This window comes from Phocoena phocoena, chromosome 4 (assembly GCF_963924675.1).
Source record: "Phocoena phocoena chromosome 4, mPhoPho1.1, whole genome shotgun sequence".
NCBI lineage: Eukaryota > Metazoa > Chordata > Mammalia > Artiodactyla > Phocoenidae > Phocoena > Phocoena phocoena.
In genome coordinates this window covers 20,979,711-20,998,761 of record NC_089222.1, presented here as the reverse complement: position 1 = coordinate 20,998,761, position 19,051 = coordinate 20,979,711, and the positions used below count along the sequence as shown (strand labels likewise).

Here is a 19,051-nt window from a genome sequence, read left to right as displayed (position 1 = left end):
TGGACTTTCATTCACATTGAGCTGAATCAGCCCTGGGAAGCTAATCTCATCTCTGTGACGTCTGGGTGTGCCCAGTGCAGGGGGATGAGGATACATTGGGGGGTGACCCAACCCATGTGGAGGAAACGGCTCTGCATTCCAGGAGCTGCCCTTCCCTTCTGCACAATTCCCAGAAATGGGCAGCTTCCCCAGGGCTGCTGATTTGCAGGCTGTGCAAAAGTGGCGTGCGGCCCCGCCAGGGGTCTAGGCCACTTGGCATCCCTAAGGCTCCACTCTCCCCTCCCTAAGACTTTGCTCTGCCCTTTGTCTCCCACCTTTGCTAATCCCAGCCCAGCACTGTCACTGTATCACTCAACCCCTCCGGGAAGCCAGCGCATTCAGCTCACTTGATTATTAAGATTTAACCACCAATCCAACCGTGTGTTATTTTATGCTGTACAGGACCTTAAACATCATCAGGTCTGGATGGTATGTGGCATGGGTGCCTTCCCCCGCTTTCTCAGCGCCAATGGCAGACACCACAGTCCATCGTGGTCCTCTTTCCCGCTCAGTCTTACAACCCTTTTCAACGCAGCACCCTTGGCAGCCACAACCAGATGACTGGTCCAGAGAGGAAACTTGTTTACCGTCCCAGATCGAACCCACTACTCTTTAGGTTCCCTCCAAAACATCCCACTTACTGGCCGTCCTGTTCCATGGGAGGGGCTCAGAACCTCCTGGGGGAGCCTGCCTGGCTACCTCTGGAGAACTCTGTTACCCAAGTCTTCTGGGTAATACATCAGCCCCTGCTTTTCTACCCCATCAAATCCAAGCTCCTCTACCAGGATCACACCTGGACTGCTGACAGCAGGGCAGAAATGTCAGACAGGAGTCCTGAGACCCAGACAAAGGCCAGTGCCTGAAGTAAGCCAGGCCCTTGACCTTACTCATGAACCCCAAGTACCACGCGCTTCCTTATATCACAACTGTTAACACTAGGGTCTTACTTGCTAGTGTGTGAGTACCTCCTGACAGAGCCTGGAGCTTAGCCATCTACAACCCAGCGCTATGAGTCCCAGAAATGACCTGCTATAATAATCACAAGGGTGATCATGTTAAAAATGATAGGAGCACTTAATTAACGTAGGCGATGTGTCTGATGCTGTTGGAAGATTTTACCAAATTAACTCATTTAGTTGTCGTAACAACCCTATGAGGTATAACTTTGTCCCCGTGTTACAATTGAAGAAATTGAGACGCAAAGAAGTAAAGTAACTCTTCTAAGGTCAGCCAGCTAGAAAGCAGCAGTGTCAGGATCTAAAACCACAACAGTGTGGCTCCAGAGCCCGTGGCCAGTGCGTCACGCTAGGCAACTTCTCGTGGCGGGCAGAGTGGTGGGTGGGTGCAGACTTGGGCCAGGCCAGAGGCAGCAGATCCAGAAGTGCTGGGAAGAGGTCAGCAGTGAGCCAGGGAGGTGGTGTCAGAGTCAGGGAGGCCTCCAAGGCCGGACTGCTGCCCCTGTGGGAGAAGCAGCCGAGCAGGTCAGGGCCCAAGGGGCACCCAGGGTAAACACTAGTCACTGGGAACAGACACGCCCCCCCATCCCAACTGGGACAAAGTCTGCCAAATAGGGCACAGGTCTGGTACCGCCAGGTGCTCCTGCCCTGAGGACCAGGGAGAAAGCTGAGGGATCAGGCAGCTGCCCAGCATCGTGGGAACACCAGGGGGTTCTGAGACCTCCTATTTCAGCACCCCTGTCGGGCCCCTCTCCACTGTGCTGGTCCCTGCCCCAGCCTGTCTCCTTGTGGTCCTACACACCGGCTGCTCCCCGCCAAGCTTGGGGCTGGCGCCTCACCTGGAACCCCTCACCAAGGAGCCTGAGCTAGGAACTCGCACAGCTGCAACCTTAGGCAAGTTACTTACACTCTGTCCCTCGGTTTTCTCTTCTGTAAAAGTGGGGACAGTGGCAGCATTTGACTTGTGGTGGTCATGATAGGCTACATTTATTTGCTTGGCCCAGTGTCTGGCCCATAGAGAGCGTTCAATAAACATCAGGCAGTTACCAACACCAGCATCCTTCGAAGTCCATCTCACGTCCCTCCTCCTGCAGGAAGCCCTCCTGCCTCTCCAGAGTCCTTCCTGAGCTTATGCCCTGCAAACCGGCTGGTTCCACAGATGACAGCTCAACAGAACTCAGCCCCTCGCCACTCCGTCCTCGGGGCGCTCTCACGCCCATCTGGCAGCTGGTCTCAGCTCTCCCATTCCGCCTTGGCAGGCAGCCTCCTGCAGCCATGCTGTAGGACGACAAGCCCCCGCATGCTGCTGACCCAATGATGAAGGAGATTTAAGCTCCTCAAAGACATTTCCCCAAATATCCAGGAGATGCTCGTTCACTGAACAGACTGCACAGCAGATACCAAGTTGCTGGGAACTCGGCATGAAACGGTTTCTCCCTCTGGTCTTTAAACCCAGAAGTGCTCTCCATCCTAAAGCCTAGCCCCTCTCTGGGTTCCTCCTGTTTTGGTGGATTTATCCTTGGAAAGAAAAGCCTGTTAAGGACACGTGACATGAGGAAGGGCCCATTTTTCCTGAGCCCAGAGAAGAATGATCCAGGAGGAGGAAAGTGGACAGGCCACCGGTGCTGGCCACCCTTCCCCCAGTACACACAGAGGGTCAGATCCCGGAAACTTGCACGTCCAGTCAGTACTCCCAGAGCACCTCCAATGTGCCTGGTCCTCGGAGCTGGGGAGATGGAGATGAATGAGCCCCAGCGCCTGGCTTTGGGGCTCATGAGGTGTGTGGGGGGGAGGGGCAGACAGACAGACAGAGGACTACAGTATACAAGGCTAAGTGGGAGCACAGGGGCAGCGGGGGGCATCTCACTCAGCCTGGGGGCATTGCAGAAAGCTTCCCGGTTGAGGCAATGACAAAATGGGATCTTGAAGGCCAAGTAGGTATCAGCGAAGGGAAGTGATAGGGACAAGCATATCCCAGGTGAGGACCAGAAGTTGCAAAGCTGTAAAGCACAGAGGTGTGGAAAACCAAGAAGGTGCCAAGTTCTGCACGCAACACGTGTGACTGCAGCGCAGAATGTGTGACGTGTGCGGTGCGGGGGTAAGGGGAGTGGGGAGGAGCTCCAGTTGGCTGCCTGACATCTGGGGGCGTCCGTCTTTGTATCCAGAGCACTAAGCACAGTGCCGGGCACGCAGTGGCTGCTCACCAGCACAGAATGATGAGGGAACAAGCGCAGGGCCTGCAGGGCCCCGAGGCCCCCGGACCCTCCCCTCGCCACAGGCGCGCCATGCAGGCTCGCTGGAAGGCCGCACGGTCCAGCAGGCCCACAGCCCTTTCTGATGACCGCAGTGAAGTTCACCAGCCAGAAGAGCCCGGCGGACGCTGCATAACTTGCCCAGGACAAACTGAGGGCTCCAGAAGCTCAGAGGAGAGGAGAGGGGAAGCAGACGGGAAAGGGCTGCAGGGCCGGTGGGAGCGGGAAGGTCACGCAGGCGGAGCTGGCATGGCCACAAAGGCCCAAGGGCAGAGCTGTGTCAGTGGCATTTGGCCTCCTCATTTACCAGCGGGGAGCAGAGTCAGAGGCGTTAAGGCATGTGCCCGAGGGCACAGCTTGGAAAAGGGTGAAGCTGGGATTTGGCATCCAGACTGACAACTAAAAACTAGAATTCTGCCCCAGTCCCCGCCCAGCTAGTCCAGGCAGCTGGGTGGGTCTGCGGGGGTCTCCGAGCTGAGGGGTTAACGGGAGCTTCGGTGTCTCAGGGTCCGCACAACCCTTCAGAACAACGTGCTCCACTGGCATCCCCGGGCCACAGGGATGCTGCCACCTGGCCGCTTGGCCCTCACAGGCCCACGTCCTCACGGGCTGAGGTCGCACCCCGATGCCCGGCCCCCTGTGTCCCCATGTCCCACCACCACAGGGAGGCTGGGGCTGCACTCAGTCCAGGGGTGAGGGGCAGGGCTGCCGCCTGGCCTGCAGCTTCCTCGAGGGGCAGAGAGGAGGAAGTGGCTTTATCTTTGGATTCTTCTTCTCAGTCCTGGGGGCCATTCCGATTTCCCTAGGACCGAGCAGTCCCACCTGCAGCTGAGGAGGAGCTTCCCAGCCTCAGGCCAGCATCTGCTCGCCCATCGGGAAAGTCACCCTGGCCATCACCCCAATGCGGAGGGTCGTCTTCTGGACACTCTGGGGCTCCCCAAAGTGAGGCTCTCAGACTCCCCAAAGCCTGGCAGGCCGCTCCGCATCCTGATTCAGCTGCTCCCTCGGCCCATGCCTGGAGGAGGGGCTCCTGCAAGCCCCCTCACCCCCCACCCTGGGCTGCTCAGGCTCAACCCCGCACACGGGACCCCCGCCAGCCTGCCCCGCCCCTCTCTCCTCGGCCTCCCCCGCCAGCTCCAACATCCCTTTACCTCAAATCCCAGGCCAAGACCTCGTGGCACATCTCCCTCCGTGGCTGGCTCTGCCCTCTGCCTGGGTCCCCCTCACTGGTGCCGCCCTCCCGCCACTCCAGCGCAGCCACCCCTCAACCAAGCCCGGGCGCAGTGCTCCTCCTGGAAACCGCCCCGGAGCCTGAAGCTCTCCCCACGGGCCCTCCCTGAGCTGCCCGGCATCACGTCCCGGGAGCCCAGAGCCTCTCTCCCACTGATTCCTAGTACAGCGTCCTTGGGGGCAGGGGCGGTGCCCAATTCGTAGCGCCTCACGGAGTCGGCCAGGGAATGCTGTCTGCCCGCACTGCCTCTTCACTCTCCCCGGCCTGTGAAAACACTCCCTCTAGGAGGCACGGCCGCCCTGCGCCCCAGGCTCCCGAAGCCACCCCTTCATTCCCCGCCTCTCCCGCTCCCCAGACCTCCTTCCACTGAGCCGCCTTGCCTGCGTCTACGAAGTGCCACCAGGTGGCAGGTGGCAGCAACAGTGCTTTGCAGCCACTATTCCGCTGACTCATCATGGCCACCTCGTGGAGAAGACTCTGTTTAGCCCCTGAGGTCCCCGAGGTTCCATGGCTGTCCATGCCACGCATCGCCACCTGCAAGTGACCGCGAGCTCCCAGCTCAGCCACACGGCCACGCTGCCTCTTCTCCCTTCAAATCTAGGAGCTGGGAGTTGTTTTACTGTCACGTTTCCCCTGCGGGGGTGGGGCTGGGGGCTACAGGCTGGGCTTCATTTTCCTTATCTCGGGGTCACCCTGGAGCCCTGGCACAGCTTTCTGCACAGAAATGCTTCCGGTGTCTGCTGTCTGCATTCCCCAAATGCAGGGGTGACCCTGGGAGTTGGCTGGGATTCTGCTTGGGTGGCAGGTAGGCTGAAGTGCTGTGAGCCACACAGAGAAGTGGGGTGGTGGCCCTCACAAGGGAGATACCATGTGAGCAGTCCCACTGGACACACAAGGGCACCAGCCCAGCGGAGGAGTGGGTGACCGTAAGGGGGTCCTTCCCTGTCAGCCACACTCCCAAGCACTGAGCCCCCTGTAGCCCCCAGGGCCCAGCTCCCTGACCATCCCTGCCTTCGGGCTGGGGATGCCACACCCCGTCCCCAGAACTCCCTGGTGGCATCAAGGCAGAGGTTCTCATACTGTCTTTCTCCCGAGTGGAGGCAACCGGAGCACAGCTTCACAGGCTGTCCCTCAGCGCTGTCCCAGCCCAGAGCTGCTGCCTCATGGAACCTATGGCTTCACACCAGCCCGGCAGGTAAGTGGCCCAGGAGAAGGGCAGGGGTGGTGACAGACAGCAAAGGGAAGGCCTGGATGCCGGGGGCAGGCCTCCCTTTGTGTCAGCAACCCCCTGCCTATGAGATGGATGCTTCTTGCCAGGGCTGAATGGTTAAACTCCAGCCCCCCCGCATCCTACCTGACCCACTATCTCAACTGCTTCACCCTACACTAGCAGAAAGAGGGACTCAGGAGACAAACGGACACCCCAAACTCATGTGTAGGCAGAGGCCAGGTCGATAAATGAGAGAAGGGGACAGGGACAGGCAATAGGGAGCAGTGGGGCCTGTGGTAAACAGGAGGCCACTGGTACCTTCCACCACCTGACCGCCATGACAGAAGCATTTCTGCAACGGGGCTTCCAGACAGTCAAAATTTTTAAAGCGTAGCCAGAAATCTGAATTTTTATGTGAAAATGATTTTTTACATGTTGGCTACCAATTAAAAAGTTTTACACATTATATAAGCCAAATAAATCACCTCCCTTTGGGGTGGGGGGCGGGCAGCCCATAAGGGCACCTGCTTCTACCCTGCCACCTCGAGCATGCCAGCATTGAGTGGTGTGGCCACTCCAAGGCAGACGACCCTTGGCACTGCCTTGGCCTGGCCTAGCTTCGGCCGCAAAGAGGTGTGAGGTTAAAGGAAGTGGCAGTGACACTGCGGAGCAGCTGCAGGGCTTACTCAGCCTGGAAACTTTCCGGTCTAGCCGTCTTTAGCTGGGGGAGAGCACACAGCCACCCCAGGAGCACGGCAGAGCCCTCGGAGGAAGAGGGCAGAAAGGCACATTCAAAAATGACCGCTGCTTTGATTTGTTTCCATCGTTTGTATTCAAAAGGTTAAACATCATAAATGAAAAATGTGAAAAATTTTATGTTCGACCCAAAATGAGAAAGAAACAGGATCTAGGCCCTTCCCTGAGGTGAGGAGAGGTGACCCAATCCCCATTCGAAACGAGTAAGCAGACTGCAGAGAAAAGGGCTGGAGAAAAACAAAAGGGAAACTTCCTGAACACGAGGCGCAATGAGCGGCCGGGGAGGTGTGGGGTTTTCCTCAGCAAAGGGAAAGTCCAGGGAAGCAGGACCAGGGTGGGAGGGTCCAGCCGCCTTGTTGTGGAGGCTTGAACCAGACTGGAGGTGGGGAGGGATGTCTTCTCAGGGACCCTGCCAAACTCCGGAAGGGCAGGAGGCCACTATTCACATCTCTCTCCCCAAACCCTATAGAGTGGCTGCATCTTTCCTGCCCTCCTACCCAGCCTGGCCAGGCCAGACAGCGAGTCCCGGATGCAGAGGGGGCAAAGGGCAGAGTGGGCAGACCTACTCCGTTCCCAAGGGGCAGGAGACATCTAGAAGCCACCATTGGCCAGGGGACCGGCCACCCACCTCTCTTTTTTCTATATACAGCACTTTTATAAGAAGTCATGAATCAAAGCATTTGCCCCTCTGCTGGGAATGTGACATCAGGCAAATCACTCAACCCGGGTGTGCACCTCCATTTCCTCATCTGTTATCTACGTCCTCACCTCACAGCGTTTTTCTGGGGACAGACTGAGCCAATACATGCAAGTGCTTACAACAGCGCCTGGCACGGAAAGTGTTACTATTACTGTCATCATCGTCGTCGTCCTCATCATCCTCACGTTGTGGGAACTCTCTCCAACATCCCCTCCACCAAATTGCACAGAAGGGTTCCTGGGGCCACACGAGGCTGCTTTCCAGGCTGCCCCAGAGCACTCAGGACCGGGGCAGGAGGGGAAGGAAGCGGCTGCTTTTGAATCACCACCTTCAGCCCGCGAGGCGCACAGCGCAGCCTCCTCTACAGGGAGACCTCAGCCACCCGGCAGGATGAAGGGTCACTGCTCCTGCCGCTGGGCCACCCCAGGGTTCAGCAAGGAAGCACATTCTATTCCGGGACAATCTGAGGAATGATCACCACCCACAGTCCGTGCTGGCTTGTTTCCGGGGTGCAGAGAAAGGAGAAACTGTGGAGCTACATCCCATCGGGCGGTGGGGGGGGGGGGGGGGGGACGAGCCCAAGTAGGGTAAAGCTGGAGGCAGAGCAGATGTCAGGAGCGTGGAAATGAATCCAATGGACCCAGTTTTGAATCCTGGTTGTGCCACTTACTAGCTGTGTGACCTCGGACAAATTACGTATAAACCTCTCCGTGCAAAACTATCCTTGGTGAATGGGTAGCAGCAATCAGCCGAAGGTGGAATCAGGCCCAGTGCTGTGGCCAGGGCCGATCATGAGAATGCCTGTTTATCTGGTCCTGACCACATGCCACACTTCCCTGACCAGCACCTCAGACTAGGTGAGGTCCCTGCTCTAGCTCCCAAGACACCCAGCTGTCTGTCTTGACAGCACTTTGCATGCTGCACTCAGTTGCCTAATTGTTTATGATGCAATGTGTCTTCCCCACCAGACTGTCAGCTCCAGGAGGGCAGGGCCCATCCTCCGTTTTATTCTCCACTGTATCTCTGGAGCCCAGCGCACGCCTGACACCAAGAAGATGCTCAATAAATATCCTGATTCGCATCAGCTCTAATCCTCACAGCCACTCTGAACACTGTCCTAACACAGAGGAAAAAAGATTAACACTTGAGTTTGCTCTGGTCATTGGGAAAGCCTGACTTAAGACTCTGACCTGGCTTGGAACAGTGACAGTAACAACCCCACAGCTCCTGCTGTGGTTCCTGCAGAAGGTCACGGTGTAGGTCTGGGGTGCATGCCTCTTGCTCAGACAAGCTCTTTATTGGCTCTTTTCAGGAGTAAAAGGGCAGGCTCCCAGCCTTGTCTCCGTGTCTTTACTCCTCTATAGTCAAAAGTAATGGAAATTGGGAGTTTTCAGAAGTTCTGGGGGAAAGTGCCCAGAAAAATTGGTCCCTGGAAAATGGCAGTCAACTAGGCTTGAGGAGACAGAGAGCCGGGGAGAAAGTCTCCAAGGGTGTGAGCAGGAAAGGGAAGGGTGTCTGACGCTCAGTTTTAACTTCTGCCCCGTTCTAAGCTACGGGCAGCCCCCTTTCTCAGAGGCCCTTGGTGACAGCCTGTTACGTACAATAGCCGTGGCTCAGCGGGGCTTAGGGAATGAGGAAGCCACGCCTATGGTACCCACGCAAAGTGTGGCAGCTGACCCCGGAGCTCAGATGGCCTGCTGGCATGGTCCCCACCCTGCAATCCCCAGAAACACTGCAGATGGGGACGGTTTCCATCAACGACTGTGTAATCTTCAAAGAAAAATAAATGATACACTCAGAAAACTTGCACAGGGAGAAAATCTTTGGGGAAGAATGAAGATCTATTGGGGCGAGCACCTCTCCATTTCCACATATGTGGGATGAGGGCCTGGCCCCGCATGACCGGGCTAGAGGAGAAAGGGGGGTGGGGATGCCTGAGACATATGTGACAGCAGCACTGTCCCTATTACAGACACCGCTAAGGAGGCCCACGGCAGATTGGGACTTGCCCAAGATCACACAGAGGACAGGTAGGGGGCAGAGACTCAGCAGGGGGGCCCTCTGGCCTGCAGCCCGGGCCCCTTCCCACTCTCCTGTGGGTCTTCTGAGGAAGGGAGGGAGGACTGAGTTTCCGAGGCCCCTCTGGGTGCCAATCGCTGGTGGTGCCAGACCCTGCCTGGGGCCCTCTCCTTCCTCCTTCCACACAGAGGCTCTCCCAGCCTCCACCCAGCTTTGCTATCCACACACACCAGCCCTAAGGAGAAAACAGCCCCTGTTGAGTGCTTTATTAGAATGGTTATTTGGTGGAAGTGCTAAGTGACCTGCTCTCACTCCCCTTTTCCATCCCTCCAGCCATCCCCAGTTTGAGCCCAGAAGTAAAACAAAGGCTTTGTTTCTTTATTTTGATTTCCTGCTTAAAATCTCAAACATGCAGGAAACACCCACCCAGCCCCAGATAAGTGGACTGGGGCCACTGCGGGCAGGCAGGGCCAGGGGTCACTGAGTGGGGTGGCCTGGAAGGCTCTGATGCCAGCTGACCTTAGCTCCCGGGAGCGCCAGCAGGCCTCCAGGGCCTGACTTCCTTTGCGGGAAGAGAATGGGTGTGCAGAGCGTATGGGGAGTGCTAGGTCTTTTTGACTCTGTCGCCCGGGGAACCTCAACCTGAGGAATGTGGGTGTGGAGGGACCACCGAGAAGACATATCTCCTACAAGTTAGTATTTAATATATGCCCCCAAGGCTTTGGGACCGTGGCTCCACCCTTTTCCATCATCTCCAGTTACAATAAAGCAGGCATTGAAAGAAGAACATGATAGATGCTATTTTGGGGCTACTGAGCCTCCTTGTGAGAGAATGGTACTCGCCAAGAAAGATGCATTTGCCTCCGCCTCTTCCTGGGGACCTCCATTCCCAGTGGATTTAAAATATAAAGGGGTGAATCTGGCGGTCATCTAAAAGGGGGAATTTTCAAGAAGGTGTGTTGAAGTTCTAAAGGCTAAAAAGAAGAAAAACTGGAACTGAGTTAAAATGAATTTTGCTCTCGAAGTGAATATATAATATGCTTTGGGGAGGCAAGAACCTGTCCCCAGGCCCCCCCAAAAATAGTCAGCCCTAAGTGGAGAGTGGGCCTCCCCAACTCCAGCACATCTTCAGCAATCTCCACACAGCACCACATGCCGACAAATATTTTTACTTTTAATCTGGGTAGTTAGGATACTAGGGACGGCCTAACGCACAGTGTGTATAGCAGATTCTTTTTAAACCAAAGCTTTTCTTTAAAAAGTAGGCCGTCAACATAACATGTATGTGTATTTTTGCATAAACCAATAGGTATTGACTTTAGAATATGGTTAATTGCCTTCATTGGTACAGTCTCTGACCGCTTCTACTGCAAGACAAACCCCAACAAAGCAGGTCCTTCTGAGGTCTTTGGGGTCCCAGCCTTTGCTGGCTTTTGCAGCATCTCCATGGAGTCAGGGGAAAGGGCGCAGGCAGTGTTATCCTTTGTTGGCAACTCAGGAAAGGAAAACATTTCAACTCATTCTCACCACTTAGTAAAGAAAACTCGGGGACCGCCTCAGATCTCCGTGTTCTATTATGAAACTCGTTCACATCTCTGTCCCCAGTTTGAACCCCTTGACTCCTTGAAAATGGAATCTGCCTGGGTATGCAAGGCTTTTCCAGAAGGTTTTTCATCTTTTCTGCACAGCTTTAAAAGTGGTGCTTTGCTAACTGTCCTAAGTCAAGCCCAAGCTACCTGCAAATGGGCCATGTCAGGCTCCAGCCCGGGAGTGGAGTCAGGCAGGGGCGGGGCGGGTTGCAGGAGGCTGCGAACAGCTGGGGGAGAAGCCTTCTCCTGTCTCCTGTCGTCAAGGAGAGCTTCCCCCTCTGCAGCTGGAGAGCCTGGCAGAGGGGAGGACCTGGGACCACACACCTGGGACATCATCTTTCTGTGAGAGCCGAGGAAAGGGAGAGCTGGCAAGGCCATGTTAGGGGTTACAAAGGTACTACATTGCATGCTGGTCTTCTTTCCTGTAAAGCAGTCCTGCACTTTAGACCAGAAATGTATTTTGCTCAAGATTGTTGACGATGAGCGGCTTAACAAATCGCTGTCATCTAATGATAAAAAGAAAATCATGGGGTTTTCTTCTCTCTTTTCCAAATATATACATTTACCATTTAAATTACAGTTCGCTTTGGGCAGCTCTGACTAAATGATGCTCCACAGCCTGGCCTGAAGCCACAGTGGTCAAGGCAAGTATGTATTCGGGTAGAGGAACTTTTTGAAAAAGGTTAAATCCCGAGATGCACACTCATTCCTCCCCGGGGTGAGTTCAGGCAGCAAAAGGATCTATCGACAACCTTGATGGAGACCCAGGTGGCATTTTCAGTGAATTCGCTGGGGACGTGGAGGTAAAAGAGCCAAGACATGGAATCTTGGGAGCGAGGCTCTAAAAGCCAGCCGGAGGCTGAGGGCAGGCCCAGCCAGCCAGGCCTCCTGACCAAGGATGCGCTGAAGCCCTGCCAAAGGGATCAGGTGCAGGCAAAACGGTCGCATCTGCTCATCTGGGGTAACGGGGACATGGTGCTTGTTATATATTATCCTTCATCTTTTTATATTTTTGAAAATTAAGAAATATACCAAGTGCACAAATAATGGAGGGGTTCCTGGTTGACAGTGAGATTAATGAGAGTCAGGGAAAACCACTTCCATCTAGGCTCCCTCTGCCTTTCTTGCCAACCAGCCACGCCTGCACCTCCGTGGCTTCTGCTGCTTCACAGCGTCGCTGTGCATGAACTGCTCTGTCCCCTCTCCTCACGAGGCCTTCGGTCCACTGCAGCACTGATTATATATGGCCAGAACCCTGTGGGCCATGTCCCATGTCCCATGAGCACCAGGAGAGAAGGGGCGTGTCATCAAATGACCAAAGTCATCAGTCCTGGGAGTGGCACTGAGTAACAGACGGAGCTCAAGGACCAGAAAGACCTTGGTGAGACTCCTTCCAGACTCTGCTCCTCAGGCCATGGCCGTGGGGATGCCTACTTAACCACCCTGAGCCCCCATTTCCACATCTGTGAGAGGCTAACAGCAAAACTGTTGTGAGGCTTAGAGATGGCCAATGCGGAGCATGTACCCCAGCCCAGCCCACAAGTCTTCACTGAAGGAAGGGAAGGAAGAGATGGGAAGGAGGGAGCGGAGAGAGGGTAGACCTCCAGAGAGGCCGTCTTTAAGCCATGCCATCTGAGGAACAGTTGGAGAAAGCACAGGCTGCTTGTGCCGGAGAAAAGCACGATTGTCAAGGTTCACGTGGCACAGATCCAGCGGGACAGGTTAAAGGGAGAAAGAAAAGCACTTTGCCAGGATAAGTGAATCCCCAAATGGGGTAAACTGATTTAAGGGGCGTCAAGCACCCTGCCTCTGACAGCGTCCACCTAAGACCCGCCCCTCACAGGCTGCACCGGAGGGACCCCTGTTGAAAGTTTCCCAGCCTCTACTCACGGGGTCACTTTCCCATTTGGGCTGTATTTGTCTACTACCGAACTATTACTGGTTTAATCTTTACCTTAAAATCACCATACTTTTTAACTTAAAATTCTTACTCAGCCTTAATCTGAGTAAAATAGCCAGTAAAAAAAAAAAGGGTTTGATGTCATACCTGTATTTTTATAGTACACATAAGTAAGTGTGTGTATATAGACATATATTTATAACTATTAAAATGTGTCCCACCTAAAACCATCTACCTCATCACTATGAGAAATGTGCTCTCCTGGGTCTGAATTGAGACTAAATATGCTCCAGGGGCCCCTTCTGGGTCTATGATTCTGTTATCTGAAGGCCGCTTGAATACTGATAATGCCCTTTCTGGTCTCCCAAGCATGTTCTCATCTGTGTGTTTCATCTAATCCCCATGACAACCCTGAGGGCGGGGCAGAGAAGTCGCAGACAGAGCCTGGGCCCCTGCAGTACAGGACTCTCCCAAGGCCCTGTCAACGGTCACAGAGGACCTGAATCACAGCGCTGAACTCTCCATACCCCCTCCCTCCTTCTACTGCACAGCCAAATCCCTTCCTGGTACCGTCCAAACTCTCATTAGCAACACAACCCAGATCCAAATCACGATGTTTTATCCATTTAGGTGGCCAGATGCCAGGCTCCGTAGATGAAAATATGCCTCTCTGAGACCCAGAATGTCATTTCACAACCAATGATGACCCACACTGTCATTTGGCCATCTGGCCATCAACAGGTCCCACCGAGTAAAGCTATCAGAAATACTAAAGGAGGGCTTCCCTGGTGGCGCAGTGGTTAAGAATCCACCTGCCAATGCAGGGGACACGGGTTCGAGCCCTGGTCCGGGAAGATCTCACATGCCGCGGAGCAACTAAGCCCGTGAGCCACAACTACTGAGCCTGCGCTCTAGAGCCCATGAGCCACAAGTACTGAAGCCCACACGCCTAGAGCCCATGTTCCGCAACAAGAGAAGCCACCACAATGAGAAGCCCGCGCACCGCAACGAAGAGTAGCCTCCGCTCGCCACAACTAGAGAAAGCCCGCGCACAGCAATGAAGACCCAACGTAGCCAAGAATAAATAAATATAATTAATTTAAAAAATACTAAAGGACAATGATAGCGACATTAAAAAGCTAAATACACACTGCTACTTCATGACCCCTACAAGGGGGATGGCTGCAGAAAGCTGCCATGGATCATGCTAAAGGGCTACAGGCCCTTGGCTCAGTGGTGGGGCTCAGTGGAAGAAGGCCAGGGGAATCTCAGAACAGGCGGACCAGCCTCATTATGTGCAGCAGGAATGCAACCTAGAAGACTGGGGATGGGCACCAAGGGATGCATGGCAGACACCAAGGAGTGCAGTATGGCTGTCACTTTGGCCTCGACAACGTCCTCTGCTGTCTGAAGTAGGAGGTGGCGGCACTGCCCTCTCAGTCAGAGTTCCACAAGACAGACCCACTAGCTGATTGCATGGATTTCCACCCACAAGCTGAGAACTGACACCCGTCCCGCTCTACTTCCACTCTTGACACCGGCTCTACCACGACAGCCTGCTGGCCTGGCTGGGAGGGCAGAGCCCCAGGGTAGGTCCTCAGTGAACAGTAGTGAAGCAAGGGATCTACCCTGGGATCCAGGGCTCATTTTCAGAGATCCACAAATCTCCCAAACTGAATGCCCAACTTCATACATCCAAGGAACTTTTCTTTGGGCTTCTCACTGGCATGTTAAAGAGGCAGTGGCCCAAGAAGGTAAAAATCATTGCTCTGAACACTCAGCCCTCTTGGTTGCCTGTCCCGTGCAAGAACTTGCTGGAAGTGGCACTAATATCCCATCCCTGTGTCCAGAGACTTCACAAAAGCTGAGAACATCTTTGGGAGATCTAAGCTCTCCTTAATCCACTATGACTTGGGTTACGTTATTTGCAGTCAAAAGCACCCGCACTGATCCGGTACCACAGGGCCCAGTGGCATCACCCAAGACTGTGAGGGGTGGCAAGGCCTCAGAGTCCACCAACAAAATTCCTCTCAAAGCTCGACCTCTCTGCTCAGCCTCTAGACCATGCATAGCTGCCAGATGCCCCGGGCACAGGGAGCTCACCCAGTTCCTTCCTTTTTCCCATCCCCAGACAAAGGTAACTTTACCTCCTAGCCAGCCAGATACCTGCCCCCGGCCAGGTAAGTACAGAGCCTCTGGAACTCAATGCACACTCTTTGGACACTTGAGAACATCCCAGCTTTGCACAAGAACGTGTTCCCAATTAGTTCACATGTGCATGGTTTGTGCAAACTACGTGATGCTCATGAGCAGGTATGTTTTCAATCGCTTGCAGGGAGGCACACTCCATATGGGGGCACTTCATTGGTAGACAATGATGACACCAGATGTGAAATATAAAATGGAGGTCACATTTCCCCAAGAAGTCACTTGATGCAGCAGGCTGGTCACCATGTGAATCAGGCTGATGTTAGGACCAGGCACCCCAGGAGCTAGTTCAGTCCATCAGAGCCCAGAAGTCCTCCCTGGTTCCAGGTGATCACTCAAGCTCAGGAACCAACCCTAGGGATAATGGACTTGCCTCTCTATAAGAAGCTCAGATCAACTGAAAGTGTGGAATACCTGTGGTTAGAGCTAATAAAAGTTATACCTGTCACAAAGATGTCTTAGGTAGGTGAAAACATAAGTAGTGGCAAATACAAACAGAGCTGGCAGCCCTGGAAGACTGTCACTGACCCACCAGGGTTCAGCAGAGGGCCACACTGCCCCCCCCATAAGGAAATGTTGAGGCGGGGGGCAGTTTCTATTAGAGCACCCGGCTTACGCAACCTCCACCCGCACCCCCAAAGAGGCTGGCAGACTCTGCGCCTCGAAAACCCCAGAGCATTATAGCTCCAACCTTCCTGACCTAGCAGAGAAAGGACAAACTACACCTTAAACCACAGACAGAAAAGCTAATTGGCTGGGAGTGAGAACAGACTGGGGGTCAAAACCATGAATGTTTTCATGGAACATTTTCAGCCCCAGTCAGCAGGGACATGCGATTTACAGGAAATTAGGAGACTTACAAAAATGTTAGCCAGCTCAAGTTTCTTTCCTGGGAAGAAAAGTAGGAGAAACTCTTAAGAACTGTCTTGGTGAAAGTGCTTTGTTCACTGCAAAGCCCCTGACACGTGTCAGTTATTAATACCAGCAGCTCGCCACCCCACACTTCACCCAACCAGTGAAAGGCAATAGAGCCAAAGCCTAACACAAGCTGCACCTGGAGCCTTCAGGAAAGGTCAGCCAGACCCTCACAAGAGGGGCCTGAGGGGCTGCGGGGTCTACATCACGGACCCCAGATATGATCTTGCGCACGTTACTCTTTCTAGCCCCTGTTCCCCATTGCATATGGGGGTAATAATAAAACCCTTCTGCAGGAGTCTTGTCAAATGATGAGCAAGCATATCCACGCCAAGTGCCTGGTCTGTGTCAGCCCTGCTGGTAGCTATTATTACAGCGGAGCTTCAGGGCTTTTAAGTCAGATTTCCTTATCATTCCTGCTGCCGGGGAGGTCACTCTTTTGAGGCCACAATTTCGAGCCTTGTCAGTCACCCTCTCTGGTCAGGTCCAGGATAGAGTGTGAGTCCTAAGGGGCAAGAACCATTCAAGCCCAAGGAGGGTTGCTCGGAGTAGGCGCTGGTGGGAGGAGGAGGGGCAATCCCAGAGCTCCGGGGCTCAGGGCCGGGATGAAGTGGCCCTTCTCCACCTCTCCAGCCTCGGCTCTGGCCCTGGCCTGCACAGACCTCAGTTCCAGCCACAAAGTCTAATTGGTGTCCAGTGCCCACGCTCCCGCCAGGCATCACCTCCCCTAGGAGGCCTTCCCTGCCCTTCCACGCTGTCTGCTCCCACAGCCCCCGTGCTTCCCTCATCCCAGTACCGACCACGCTGGGCTGTCGCTCAGTTTGCACCCCTACCTTCCTCGCGGCGCGGTAACTGGCACTGTGCCCTACACTCGGTGGGCGCCCCTGCAGCTCCCGTCAATGAATGAGCCGGGCCCTGGCTGTGACCAGAGACCCAAGCCCCCGGCGCAGCAAAGGTTTATGAAGCAGCCTGCTTTTTATCTTTCAGATGAACCTGACAACTCCCTCGGCCGATCCCTGCCCTCGTTAACGCCATTTTAAAAGGGGAAAGATCCCCCCACTCCGCCTCCATCCACCCGAGTCCCGCCGCCCACCTCCCCGCGCGTTCTCGCCAGGGCAGACAAGGAACCCAAGGGCGGTTACCATGAAAGGGGCTTTCTGTGCGGTGGGCAGGCCCTTCTCACTGGGGTCTCGATCGTCTCCGACTTCTCGATCGCACACCGTCACGCTGGAGCCTGCCGTGGGGGCAAAAGGCCACTCTCCGCCAGCCCCTGAGCGTTGTCCGCCTGTGGCGAGCGCGGCCGGGCCCGGGGCGGCCACACCTCCCCCCCGGAACAAAGCGCCCGGCCGGGTGCCCTCCCTTCCCAGCCTGCCCCGACCGCTCACCGCGCGCTCCAGCCCGGCTCGGCTCCAGCCTCAGGCCGCCTCCTCCATGCCCGCACCGGCGAGAAGGCAGCGCCGCGCCCGCCGGGCCCCGCGGCAGCCGGACTGACGGCTCCCGGCCCGCGGCCTCACGGCCGCTCTGGCCTGTCCCCGCCCCGGCGCCTCCTTAAAGCGACCGCGCAGCCCGCGCGCGCCCTGGTCGCCCGGCGCGCCGCGCATTCCTTATAATGCAACAGCGGCTGCTAAAAATAGACCGCCGCCGCCTTGGGCGCAGTGGGGGCCGGGCCTGGCGCCGCGACCCTGACACCCCGCGGGCCCCAGATTCCCAGGACGCGCGGCCCGATGCTCAGGCCATCCGCGCCGAGCGCCCCGGACCCGGCAGGGCGAGCGGACCCGGCCACGGAACCCCGCCGCCGCCTCCCCCGTGGCCCCGCGCCCTTACCCAGGTCCTACCCTCTGCGCGGCGGAGCTGGCTTTAAAGTGACGCCGAATGGGAATTCGCCCGGGCCTCTTTAAGAGCCTCTGCGCTCCAGCCTTTAAATCTCCGCTCCCGCCCGGCCAACTTCTGAGCCTGCAGACGCCTCCCCCGACCTAGGCGATCCCAGCCCGCCACCTTAACCGCGTTGCCTTCGAATCCCAGGCCGTGTTTCTTCCTAGATCCAGTCCCCGGCGTTACTTCCCCCAGGCCCTCTCGGTGCCAGGTTCCTGGGCCTAAAGTTCGTTCAGATGGAGGCGACGGACGGGGACGGGCGACACTCGCGATCCATTTCATTGTTTCAGTTCCTCTAACTCCTCTCCATCGGCGTCATTTTTTCCTTATTTTAAAAATTGAGATGTAATTCACATACCATAAAATTCCAGCTTTTAAAGTGGACAATTCAGTGGTTTTTAGTATAGTCACAAAGTGGCAGCCACCACTATTACCTAATTCCAGATCATTTTCATAACACGCCCCCTCTTCAAACAAACAAACAAAAACCGCCGAACCCATTTGCAGTCACTCCCCATTCCCTGCTCCTTCCCCAGCCCCTGGAAACCACTAATCCACTTTCTGTCTCTATGGATTTGCCTACTCAGGACATTTCATGAAAGTAGAATCATACATGTGGCCTTCACTTCGCAGGATGTTTTCAAGGTTCATCCACGTTGCAGCATGTAGAAATACATCACTCCTTGTCGTGACTGAATAGCATTCCATTGTGTGGATACACCACATTTTGTTTATCTTTTATCAGCTGATGGACAGATTGTACTTTTGGGCTATTATGAATAAAGCTGCTATGAACATTAGTGTACAAGTCTTTGTATGAACATTTCATTCCTTTTGGGTATATATCAATACCTAGGAGTAGACTTGTGGGTCATATGCTAGCTATGCTTAACATTTTGAGGAACCCCCGAACTGTTTTCCAAAGCAGCTGTGCTATTTTATATTCTAACCAACAATGTATGAGAATTCCACGTGTCCACATCCTCACCAACGCTTGTTATCATCTCTCTCTCTCTCTTTTTTTTTGTTTCCGGTACGCGGGCCTCTCACTGTTGTGGCCTCTCCCGTTGCGGAACACAGGCTCTGGACGCGCAGGCTCAGTGGCCATGGCTCACGGGCCCAGCCACTCCGCGGCATGTAGGATCCTCCCGGACCGGGGCACGAACCCGTGTCCCTTACATCGGCAGGCAGACTCTCAACCACTGCGCCACCAGGGAAGCCCTATCATCTCTTTTTGATTACAGCCATAGGGGGGGCATATCTCACTGTAGTTTAGATTATCAGTGTCATTTTTGAGGATGTTCTTTTTGTAGACGGACCTTGATGATGACTTGGAACCAGCTTTACACATCTGGGGAACTCATTCCCTTATCATTTTGAGAGCTTCGCCCACCACCCCAGGTC

General features: G+C 54.9%; 1 protein-coding gene across 1 annotated transcript in view; it reads right to left on the bottom strand.

Moving 5' to 3' along the window:
- MRAS (muscle RAS oncogene homolog) overlaps positions 1-17,325 on the bottom strand; it is a 57,124-nt gene extending 39,799 nt beyond the window's left edge. The window contains exon 1 of the mRNA XM_065876169.1: positions 17,161-17,325. The gene's annotated coding sequence lies outside the window, so the exon portion shown is untranslated. The remainder of the gene's footprint in view (positions 1-17,160) is intronic.
- Between the last annotated feature and the right edge of the window lie 1,726 nt (positions 17,326-19,051).